The sequence below is a fragment of the Podarcis raffonei genome, chromosome W (assembly GCF_027172205.1).
Source record: "Podarcis raffonei isolate rPodRaf1 chromosome W, rPodRaf1.pri, whole genome shotgun sequence".
NCBI lineage: Eukaryota > Metazoa > Chordata > Lepidosauria > Squamata > Lacertidae > Podarcis > Podarcis raffonei.
The window spans coordinates 17,178,258-17,189,868 of NC_070620.1; positions in this window are offsets into that span (position 1 = coordinate 17,178,258).

The window sequence follows — 11,611 nt, forward strand, 5'->3', positions numbered from 1 at the left end:
TAGACGTAAGGAATACCATTTTGAGAAAAAGCCGAGAAAAACAATTGGTCATAGATGGTAAAACAATCGTGGTGTTTAAGGACATCCCAAATCATTTTTTTCGCAAGATAAATGTATTTAAGGAATTGACTAAAAACCTAATACTAACAAAATAAGGTTCCGATGGGAATATCCAGAAGGAGTGTCATTTTATTATAAAGATAAGAAATTTAAAATTAAGACAGTACAAGAAATGCAGAAATTTGGGAGGAGATATAAAGAGCTGGGGAAGATAGAGGGAGTGGAACAGGAAAGTGAAGAAGACAAACAAGAACAAGAGGGAAGAGAGGGAGAAAAATAATTTTAAACAACAAAATAAAAATATATTCAATTAAATAAATTTAAAATGACAATAAAAGCAATATCATGGAATGTAAATGGCATGAACAATAAACCTAAAAGAAATAAAATTGGACATGTGTTATTAAAAAAAAGTACCGTATTTTTCGCTCTATAACACGCACCTGACCATAACATGCACATCGTTTTTAGAGGAGGAAAACAAGGGGAAAAAATTCTGAATGAAACAGTGGATGTATCATTTTTGTGCCTCATGCTGTGACCACAGACATGTGATCTGATGGTGACTTTGGGGTAGCCCAATGCAAAAATCCTGAGAATCCCTGTGGATCTGTGCTTTGTAACCACATTTTTGCACCATTGTGGCCCCAGGCAACAGTGGGTGCGTGCTTTTTTTGGTGCAGGCTGTAGCCATGGACATGCTATGTAATCTGATGGTGAATTTGGGCTGACCCAATGCAAAGATACTGAGGATCCATGTGGATCCATGCTTTGTAACCACGTTTTTGCACCATTGCAGCCCCAGGCAACAGTGGGTGCGTGATTTTTTTTGGTGCAGGTTGTAGCCATGGACATGTAATGTGATCTGATGGTGAATTTGGGGTGACCCAATGCAAAGATCCTGAGGATCCATGTGGATCCGTGCTTTGTAACCACGTTTTAAGTGGGGGGGGGAGGAAAAACACAGAAGGGACAAGGAGCAGGAGAGGGGTGTGCAGAGAAGCAGCTGGCTAAGAATGCAGGAGAGGGGTTTAACGGGAGGGAGGAAAGGAAGGCAAAAGTTTCCCCCCCCACACCCACCCAAGCCAGCCCTCTCTCTCTCTCTCTCTCTCTCTCTCTCTCTCTCTCTCCCACCTGCATGTTTTCTGGCTGCCTGCGAGTCCCTAAAATGCTTCCCTGGATGCAGCAGCACCAGAGCACGGAGAGGAATTAGGACACAATCCTTTCCTTTCCCCTCTGCTTGCCTGGAGGGGAGGGGATTTGCCTGCTCTTTGTTCCGTTTGAGCAAACAGCAACCGAAACAGAAGAGGGTGGGCAGTAAGACCCTGAGGCAGAATGGAGGAAAACAACAGCTTCCTCTCTCACGGAGCTCCCTCCTCCCTGATGCGCATGATTGGATTTTTGCCTGATTTTTGCCCCTGCGCTCGGGAGGGTCGGCTCCAGGGACCACACATTCACTCAATAACATGCACAGACATTTCCCCTTACTTTTTAGGAGAAAAAACCTGCGTGTTATAGAGAGAAAAGTACGGTAGATATAATTTGTTTGCAAGAAACTCACGTAACACAGAGACACAATAGTCTTAAAGAATAAAAGATTGGGAAATGAATTCATCTCAGATGTGCAAAAGAAGAGGAGAGTGGTTATATATGTAAAAAATAAGTATAATGCTCAACAAATATTCAAAGACAATGAAGGTAGAATAATAGGAGTACAGATACAAATAGAAGGGGGAAAATAATTATAGTCGGGATATATGCACCAAATGAAAGGAAATCAAATTTCTATAAAAAATTAGAGGAAATATTGATGGAATATATGAATCACAAGATTATATTGATGGGGGATTTCAATGGGGTAAGTTCTACAGAAAAGGATAGACCAACATGGAAAATGAGTACAAACCAGGGCAAATTACCAAATTCCTTTTCATCTCTAACAGAGAACAATGAACAAGTAGACATATGGAGGTTGAAAAACCCATTAACAAAACAATTTACATTATATTCAGAACCAAATCAAAGTTGGAGTCGGATAGACCAAATCTGGATATCGAAAGAATTAACTACAGGAGTGGTGAAAGCAGAAACTTTACCTAAGACGATGTCAGATCACAATGCTACTGCAATAGAATGGAAAGTTAAAGATTTAACACTGCGCAGGTGGAGAATGAATGACAACTTGTTAGATAATATAGAGATTTTAGAAAGAACTAAACAGTTAAACACATGTTGTTGTTTAGTCATGTTCGACTCTTCGTGACCCCATGAACCAGAGCACGCCAGGCACTCCTGTCTTCCACTGCCTCCCACAGTTTGGTCAGACTTATGTTTGTAGCTTTGAGGACACTGTCCAACCATCTCATCCTCTGTCGTCCCCTTCTCCTTGTGCCCTCAATCTTTCCCAACATCAGGGTCTTTTCCAGGGAGTCTTCTCTTCTCATGAGGTGGCCAAAATATTGGAGCCTCAGCTTCACGATCTGTCCTTCCAGTGAGCACTCAGGGCTGATTTCCTTCAGAATGGATGCGTTTGATCTTCTTGCAGTCCCCTTCATGGATCACTGCCTTGCCGTGGTGAAGGGGCTTGAATAACTCAGAGAAGCTATGAGCTATGCCGTGCAGGGCCACCCAAGATGGACAGGTCATAGTGGAGAGTTTTGACCAAATGTGATCCACCTGGAGCAGGAACCGGCAAGCCACTCCAGTATCCCTGCCAAGAAAACTCCATGAACAAAGGCAACAGGCATATAAAAGTTAAACACATATTTTGAACTAAATTTAAATAAAGGTACTGATATCAATGTAGTCTGGGTTGCAAGTAAAGCTGTAATGTGAGGGTTTTTCTTGCAACAGAATTGTATTCTCAAGAGGGAAAAGGAAAGGAACAAAGAGGAAATATTAAACAAAATAAAGGATATAGAAAAACAGATGGTTAAGAAACCAGACGATCCAAAATTAAAACAAGCGTTTAAACTGTTCCAAATGCAATTTTCTATGATCATAAATCAAGAAGTGGAGTGGAAAATTAAACTATTAAAACAACAAAATTTTGAATCAGCAAACAAAACTGGGAAACTGCTGGCTTGGCAATTAAGGAAAAAACAAAGCCAAAATATTATAAATAAAATAAAAGGCAATAATGAAATAATAGATAATTCTAAAGAAATAAGGAAAGTTTTCTACAAATTTTATAAAGAATTACAGTGGTACCTCAGGTTAAGTACTTAATTCGTTCCGGAGGTTCATACTTAACCTGAAACTGTTCTTAACCTGAAGCACCACTTTAGCTAATGGGGCCTCCTGCTGCCGCCGCGCCGCCGGAGCACAATTTCTGTTCTCATCCTGAAGCAAAGTTCTTAACCCAAGGTAATATTTCTTGGTTAGCGGAGTCTGTAACCTGAAGTGTATGTAACCCGAGGTACCACTGTATATAAAGCACCCAAAGAAAATAAGGACAAGATAATGAGTTAGTTAGGGAAACATAACTTAAAGGCAATACCTCAAGAAAGAACAGTACAACTAGAAAGGCCGATTACAGAGGAAGAGATTATAGAAGCAACTGCACAAGGGAAAAATGGAAAGGCCCCAGGGCCAGATGGTATAGCAATAAAATACTATAAGAAACTAAGTCAACAACTAGTTCTCCCACTGAGGGATGTAATGAACAACATAATGAAGAAAGGTCAGATTCCTAAGAAATCAAAGCCAAAGTGAGAGCATTTGGGTCAAAATTAAGGGAGAGAAGAATAACAGTGACCTCATTTACAGAAAGGTAGCAGTGTATCTGAAGAAGTGTGCATGCACACGAAAGCTCATACCAAGAACTAACTTAGTTGGTCTTTAAGGTGCTACTGGAAGGAAAAATTTTTTTTGTAGTGACCTCATTGTGGGAGTTTACTATAGATCCCCAAGCCAAACGGAAGACATAGATGATGCCTTCCTGGAACAGATGGCCAAGCATGCAAAAGGAAGGGAGATAGTAGTAATGGGGGACTTCAATTACCCGGATATTTGTTGGATGTCAAATTCAGCCAAGAGCATAAGGTCAAACAGATTCCTCACTGGCCTTGCAGACAACTTTATTGTCCAGAAAGTGGGAGAAGCAACAAGAGGAACAGCCATTTTAGATCTGGTCCTAACCAATGTTGATGACCTGGTTAGTGGGGTAGAAGTGGAAGGATCATTAGGCGCGAGTGATCATGCTCTTCTGAAGTTTACTATACAGCGGAAAGGAGCAGCCAAGCATACTAGGACTCAATTTCTTGACTTTAAGAAAGCCGACTTCATAAAACTTAGGGAAGTGCTGGGTGAGATCCCATGGACAGTAATACTAAAAGGAAAGGGAGTTCATGATGGCTGGGAGTTTGTTAAGAGGGAGATAGTAAAAGCACAACTTCAGGCAATACCAATGAGACGGAAACATGGAAGGTGCCTAAAGAAGCCAGGGTGGCTATCTAAAGAACTTTTAACTGAGTTAAGATTTAAAAAGGATGTGTACAAAAAATGGAAAAGGGGGGAAACCACCAAAGAGGAATTCAAACAAATAGCCAGCACGTGTAGACACAAAGTCAGAAAAGCTAAAGCACAGAATGAACTCAGGCTTGCTAGAGAGGTTAAAAGCAACAAAAAAGGCTTTTATGGGTATGTTCGTAGCAAAAGGAAGAACAAAGAAACAGTGGGGTCACTCAGAGGAGAAGATGGTGAAATGCAAACAGGGGACACAGAAAGGGCTGAACTCCTCAATGCCTTCTTTGCCCCAGTCTTCTCCGATAAAGAAAACAATGTCTGACCTGAAGAATTTGGAGTAAATGATTCAGCAGAGGAAACAAAGCCCAGAATAACTAAGGAGATAGTACAAGAATACTTGGCTAGTCTAGATGTATTCAAGTCTCCAGGGCCAGATGAACTGCATCCAAGAGTATTAAAAGAACTGGCAGACGTGATTTCAGAACCACTGGCAGTCATCTTTGACAATTCCTGGAGAACAGGCGAAGTCCCGGCAGACTGGAGGAGGGCAAATGTTGTCCCTATTTTCAAAAAGGGGAAAAGAGAGGACCCAAATAATTACCGCCCAGTCAGTCTGACATCAATACCAGGGAAGATTCTGGAGCAGATCATTAAGCAAACAGTCTGTGAGCACCTAGAAAGGAATGCTGTGATCACCAATAGTCAGCATGGATTTCTGAAAAATAAGTCATGTCAGACTAACCTGATCTCGTTTTTTGACAGAATTACAAGCCTGGTAGATGAAGGGAATGCAGTGGATGTAGCCTACCTTGATTTCAGCAAGGCATTTGACAAGGTGCCCCATGATATTCTTGTAAATAAGCTGGTAAAATGTGGTCTTGACTATGCTACCACTCAGTGGATTTGTAACTGGCTGACTGACCGAACCCAAAGGGTGCTCATCAATGGTTCCTCTTCATCCTGGAGAAGAGTGACTAGTGGGGTGCCACAGGGTTCTGTCTTGGGCCCGGTCTTATTCAACATCTTTATCAACGACTTGGATGATGGACTCAAGGGCATCCTGATCAAATTTGCAGATGACACCAAACTGGGAGGGGTGGCTAACACCCCAGAGGACAGGATCACACTTCAAAATGACCTTGACAGATTAGAGAACTGGGCCAAAACAAACAAGATGAATTTTAACAGGGAGAAATGTAAAGTATTGCACTTGGGCAAAAAAAATGAGAGGCACAAATTCAAGATGGGTGACACCTGGCTTGAGAGCAGTACATGTGAAAAGGATCTAGGAGTCTTGGTTGACCACAAACTTGACATGAGCCAACAGTGTGACGCGGCAGCTAAAAAAGCCAATGCAATTCTGGGCTGCATCAATAGGAGTATAGCATCTAGATCAAGGGAGTAATAGTGTAAGGGAAGTAAGAGGAGGTTAAGGGGTGATATGATAGTCATGTTCAAATATATAAAAGGATGTCATATAGAGGAGGGAGAAAGGTTGTTTTCTGCTGCTCCAGAGAAGCGGACACGGAGCAATGGATCCAAACTACAAGAAAGAAGATTCCACCTAAACATTAGGAAGAACTTCCTGACAGTAAGAGCTGTTCGACAGTGGGATTTGCTGCCAAGGAGTGTGGTGGAGTCTCCTTCTTTGGAGGTCTTTAAGCAGAGGCTTGACAACCATATGTCAGGAGTGCTCTGATGATGTTTCCTGCTTGGCAGGGGGTTGGACTCGATGGCCCTTGTGGTCTCTTCCAACTCTATGATTCTATGATTCTATGAAATGGGAAGAGGTGTTTCTCACGCTAATACCTAAACAAGGAACAGATCTTACAAATGTAAAAATTTTTAGACGGATCTCATTGTTGAACAACAACTAGGTATAAACTGTTTGCTAATGTATTGGCGCAGAGGTTAAAAAAGATTATGGCTTTACAAATTCATTCAGATCAGGCAGGTTTTTTGCCAGGATGCCATCTAAAAGACAATATGCGCAACATTCTGGACATAATTGAATACTTAGAAACCAAGATAAATAAACAATCTGCATTAATTTTCATAGACGCGTAGAAGGCGTTCGATAATGTGTCTTGGTTTTTTATGAAAAAGAATTTAGAAACGATGGGTCTAGGCACAATTTTTTTAAGAAGTATAGAGGCAATTTATAAAGATCAAAATGTGAAACTTATAGTATACAACAGATTGACAGAGAGCTTTCAAATTACAAAGGGCACAAGACAGGGGTGCCCACTGTCACCTCTATTGTTCATATCAGCACTTGAAGTGTTATTACAAAATATAAGAGAGACAGAAGAAATTACAGCAATAAAACAGGGAGTAAAAGAATACAAATTGAAAGCTTTCGCCAATGATATAGTCTTGACACTACAAGAACCACAATCCTCAGCATTGGAAGCGTTAAAAGTTATTGAAGAATTTGGATCAATGGCAGGACTAAAAATTAATAAAAATAAAACAAAAATGATGGTAAAAAATATGAATGAGGAACAATCAGATAGGTTACAAAGTAAAACGGAAATAACGGTGGTAAATAAAATAAAATACCTGGGTGTTTGGCTGTCCTGGAAAATTCAAATCTATTCAAGGATAACTACATAACAAAATGTAAGGAAGTAAAAACAAATTTGGATATATGGAATAGACTGAAATTGTCTTTCTGGGGAGGATAGCTGCTATCAAGATGAGTGTCCTACCCAAGATGCTCTTTTTATTCCAAACTATTCCAAGTATTACCGGATTAGGTCAATTTGGAGAATGGCAAAAAACAATCTCAAGGTTTGTGTGGCAGGGGAAGAAGCCCAGAATAAAATTAAAACTTTTAACGGATAAAAGAGAAAGAGGTAGCTTCTCACTGCCGGACCTCAAATTATATTATGAAGCTGCATGTATAACATGGTTGAAAGAATGGTTTAGACTGGATAATACAGATATATTAGATCTGGAAGGGTTTGGAAACAGATATGGGTGGCATGCATACCTTTGGTATGACAAGGTCAGAGTACATCGTGACTTTTTAAACCATATTATAAAAAGACCATTATATGAAGTATGGACGAGATACAAGGATTGGTTTGAAAGAAAAACACCATGGTGGCTGTCACCCCAGGAAGCCTTCTCAGTGAAAAAATTAAATATGAAGGGAGACTGGTTAACGTAGAGAGATATGCTGTCGGAAGAAAATTATATAATCAAGATTAGGCCATACGAGGAATTAAAGGACAAGTTATCAGGTTGGATGGGGTACCACCAAATGAATGTTATTTTTTTTAAAGACAAAAAAACCAAGAGGTTTTGAATGTACAAGAGCAATATTAGAAACTGCAGTACTACAAAATAATATAAAAACATTGTCTAAAACTTATGAGTTTTGTGGGAGCCATGAAGTCATGGCAAAGGCTTGTAGTGCCACCTGGTGCCTCGCTGACCTCGGTGACCTGCATGTCCGTGCCTTGCAGTGTATTAAGTGCATAGCCTTATATGGAGTTATGCTCCCCCTCTGGGCAGTAATTACCTTATATGACGATGGGTGGGTAAAAGCCATGACCGGATGAGGTAACGTGAGACATTGGCAAACGGCCATGCGACAGGGGAGAAGAAAGGAGAATAAAATTGGGGGAGAGCGGACGAAGGAGCTGCTCTTACCTTCCTGAAAATATAGCTGGCTCTTTGTGTGTTTTTCTATGCTATGCCTCACCATTTAATGACGGCTGGACTTCCGTCAAGTGGTGCCCCGTGTGAGGCAGACTAAAAGAATACGTCTGAGACTTTTAAAAGAAAACAGTGTGAGGTTCTTCGATTCACACAACGGCTTCATCGACTCACCATGTCCGGCAAGGGTTTCAAGCGCTAATCATCTTCGGATCCCCGGTGAGTCGATCCCTTTTATCTTGATTTTAGAAACATGGGCAGCTCTTTGTCTATTCCCCAACAGAAATTTTTAAAAGACTTAAAATTTCTCCTCTCCTCCAACAAATTGGAAGTTCCTGAGGGTGATTTGATACAGCTTATTCTGGCCATCGATGAGCATTGCCCCTGGTTTCCTGAAGATGGGACTTGGGAATTAAAACATTGGGATAAGATTGGAGCACATTTTCATGGACACCCCAGCATTGGTGTTCGGATTCTAAATGCATGGTGCAAGGTTCGTTACACCATGGGCTCTTTATCACCAAAAAATATCTCCATGGCTGTATTGCCAACACCACCTCCGGCTTCTTTAATTCAGCCTGCTGTGCTGCCATCTGTTCCGGCACTCGCCTTGCCAGCAGCCCCAGACCCCAAACCTCCGGACTACAGTTCCTCACCAGAGGACCCAATCCTGCAAAAATACCGTGGTCTGGCTGGCAATGACCCTACTCTCTCATTGACAGAACCAGCTACCCCTTTTCAACGTGCAGTTCTTGCCTGTTCCTTATCTCAGGATACTATGGCATTCCCTGTTATAGTGCCTCCTGTTGGTTCCCTGGCAGGCACCCAAGCCCAACACCAACCTTTTGACTTTAAGATCTTGAAAGAATTGCAACAGTCAGTAAAGACCAATGGACTCCAAGCCCCATATACGCAGGCGCTTTTAGAAGCCACATTAGCCCAGCTCTTGGTTCCAGAGGACATCAAGCTTTTGGCCCATACAGTGTTACCTCCATCAACGGGCGTATTGTTTGCCCATGAATGGGAAATCGCCTGCTGTGCTTATGCTCCGGCTTTATTACAACAAGCCAGAGGGAATAACCCTAACCTTACTGTCAGGGAACTGCCATCTGAGACGCAGGAGGTGAAAGGGCTCACGGAGGGTGAGAGAGACCATTCAGCTGAGGAGGGAACCAGCAGGGGGAGAAGTGGAGTTCCAAGGGAAAGTGAGTCGGAGGGAGGGCTCAGAGACACTTCAAGCGAGAACAGTGGGGAGGTTTCAGGACCTCCTATAGGGACACCCACTCCTCGCCGGAAACTGTCACGCCGAGAGTACAGAAGACGCGTTTCCGTTAAGGAGCTTTTATGCTGGAAGAAGTTCCGTAAACGCCCACTGTCCGATTCAACGAGTGACTGATGGAGCCATGCTTAAGGAGCTCCGTCACAGACAGAGGTTTGTGGACTTAGCCAAACTCTGAGGGACTAGGATTTTACGCACAAGCAGCTCACCATCCCATCACAGCAATCGGACAGTCCCTGAAAGCAGCTTGTGCAGAGAGGCATCATGAGCAACCCAGCCGGAGCCGGGGGAGCAGGAGGAGCTGGAGAGGGTCCAAGCCTGGAAGAAAGGTACAGGGTGTTGGAAGTCCAGCTCGCACTGCAAACGGCGAGGCTAGAGGAAAGGAGGGCGCAGGATGCAGAAAAGGCAAAAGGCGCTACACTAGCAAGAAAGATGCCAGGATTGGTGCAGAAGTTTGGGGGGGACCCCAGGAACTACCAAGCCTTTAGGACAGAGATGCAGTATGCTCTCGAACTGCAGTTTAACGACTTTCCCGACGAGGCATCGCGAGTGGCGTTTGTGATTGGCCATCTCGAAGGGGGGGCGAGAGACTGGGTTAGACCCCTGATGGCAGGGAATAGTGAAATGCTGAAGGACACGAGGAAGTTTTTTCGCGCCATGGATTTGATGTTTTCCAGCGAGATTGAACAGGGACTGGTGCGCAGACAATTGATGGCTTGCAAACAGGGTAGCCGATCGGTTCGTGAGTACTGGACTGAGTTTACAATGTTGATACATAAATTGGGGTGGGACCTATCGGCGGAACCCATTCAAATGCTATTTGAAGAGGGGCTTTCTTCGGCGGTGAAAGACGAACTTTCCCGGGCGCCCAGGGCGGAGTCTATGGACCAGCTGACCAAATCAGCGCTGACCATTGGAGCGCGCCAGGAGGCGAGAGCCTTGGAGAAGCGGGAGGGGAAAGGAGAGCGTTGGAGGGATTTCCGCATTCCAGAGATTCCAGAGCCAAGTTTCCCGCCAGGAGAGCCGATGGAAGTTGGAACAGCGCGCGCGCGCGCAGTTTCAAATCCCAGTGAAGGGAGGAAGAAGGAGGGAAAGAGCGCCAAGAAATGTTATCTCTGCCAGCAGCCAGGTCACTTTGCCAGAGTCTGCCCGCAAAGAAAGGAATGGCAAGGGATGGCGGGAGCTGTTGGGGGGAAGGAGGAGGGAGTCCAGGAGCCAGTAAAAGCCAACGCCTGGCTGCCACCGTCAGGGCACTGCAGCCAGGCCAAGGAGCAGTAAAAGTGCCCACTCCAGAACCTCCAAGACCAGCCCTAGTAATAGAGGTGTTGCTAGAGCTGGCAAACGGATACCCACTAAAGACAAAGGCGCTGTTGGACTCAGGCAGCTCCTGTAATTTTATGAGTAAGGAGTTTGCAGCTGAACACCAGATACAGATACTCCCTTTAAGCAACCCCCTGCAGGTGACCACTATCGATGGGAGGGAGCTGTTGGGAGGAGAAGTTAGCCTACAGACCGTCCCAATGGTTATGAGGGTGGCCAGGCACACCGAAAGGATAGCGTTCAATGTGGCCACCCTGGGAGGGGCTCCCGTCATTTTGGGAATGAGCTGGCTAGCGTTGCATGACCCGCTAGTGGGCTGGCATCAGAGAGTGGTCTCCTTTGGGTCAGCACATTGCCTGGAACACTGCAGAGAAGGAAAGGTGCCAGAAGGGGCAAAAGCCTTTCTAGCAGGGACGGAAGTGGCGGACAAAGGGAAGGTGCCCAAACAATACGCTGACCTGAGCAAGGTCTTCAGCGAAAGGGAAGCAGATAAACTACCACCGCATAGAGACTTTGACTGCCAAATTAACCTGGTCCCTGGGGCCCAGCTCCCCGTGGGCAAGCTGTACGCCATGTCAGACAGGGAAATGCAGGAGTTAAGGGAGTTTATTGATAAAAACCTGAAGAGGGGCTTCATCAGAGAGTCCAGAGCGGTGGGGGGGAGCCCAGTGTTTTTTGTGGACAAAAAAAACACGGATAAACCCAGGCTTGTAGTGGACTACCCGAGGCTAAATGCCGTGTCAGAACCAGTGACTTTCCCCATGCCCAGGATTGATGACATTTTGACCAGGGTGAGGAAGGGAAAGATATTCACGAAAC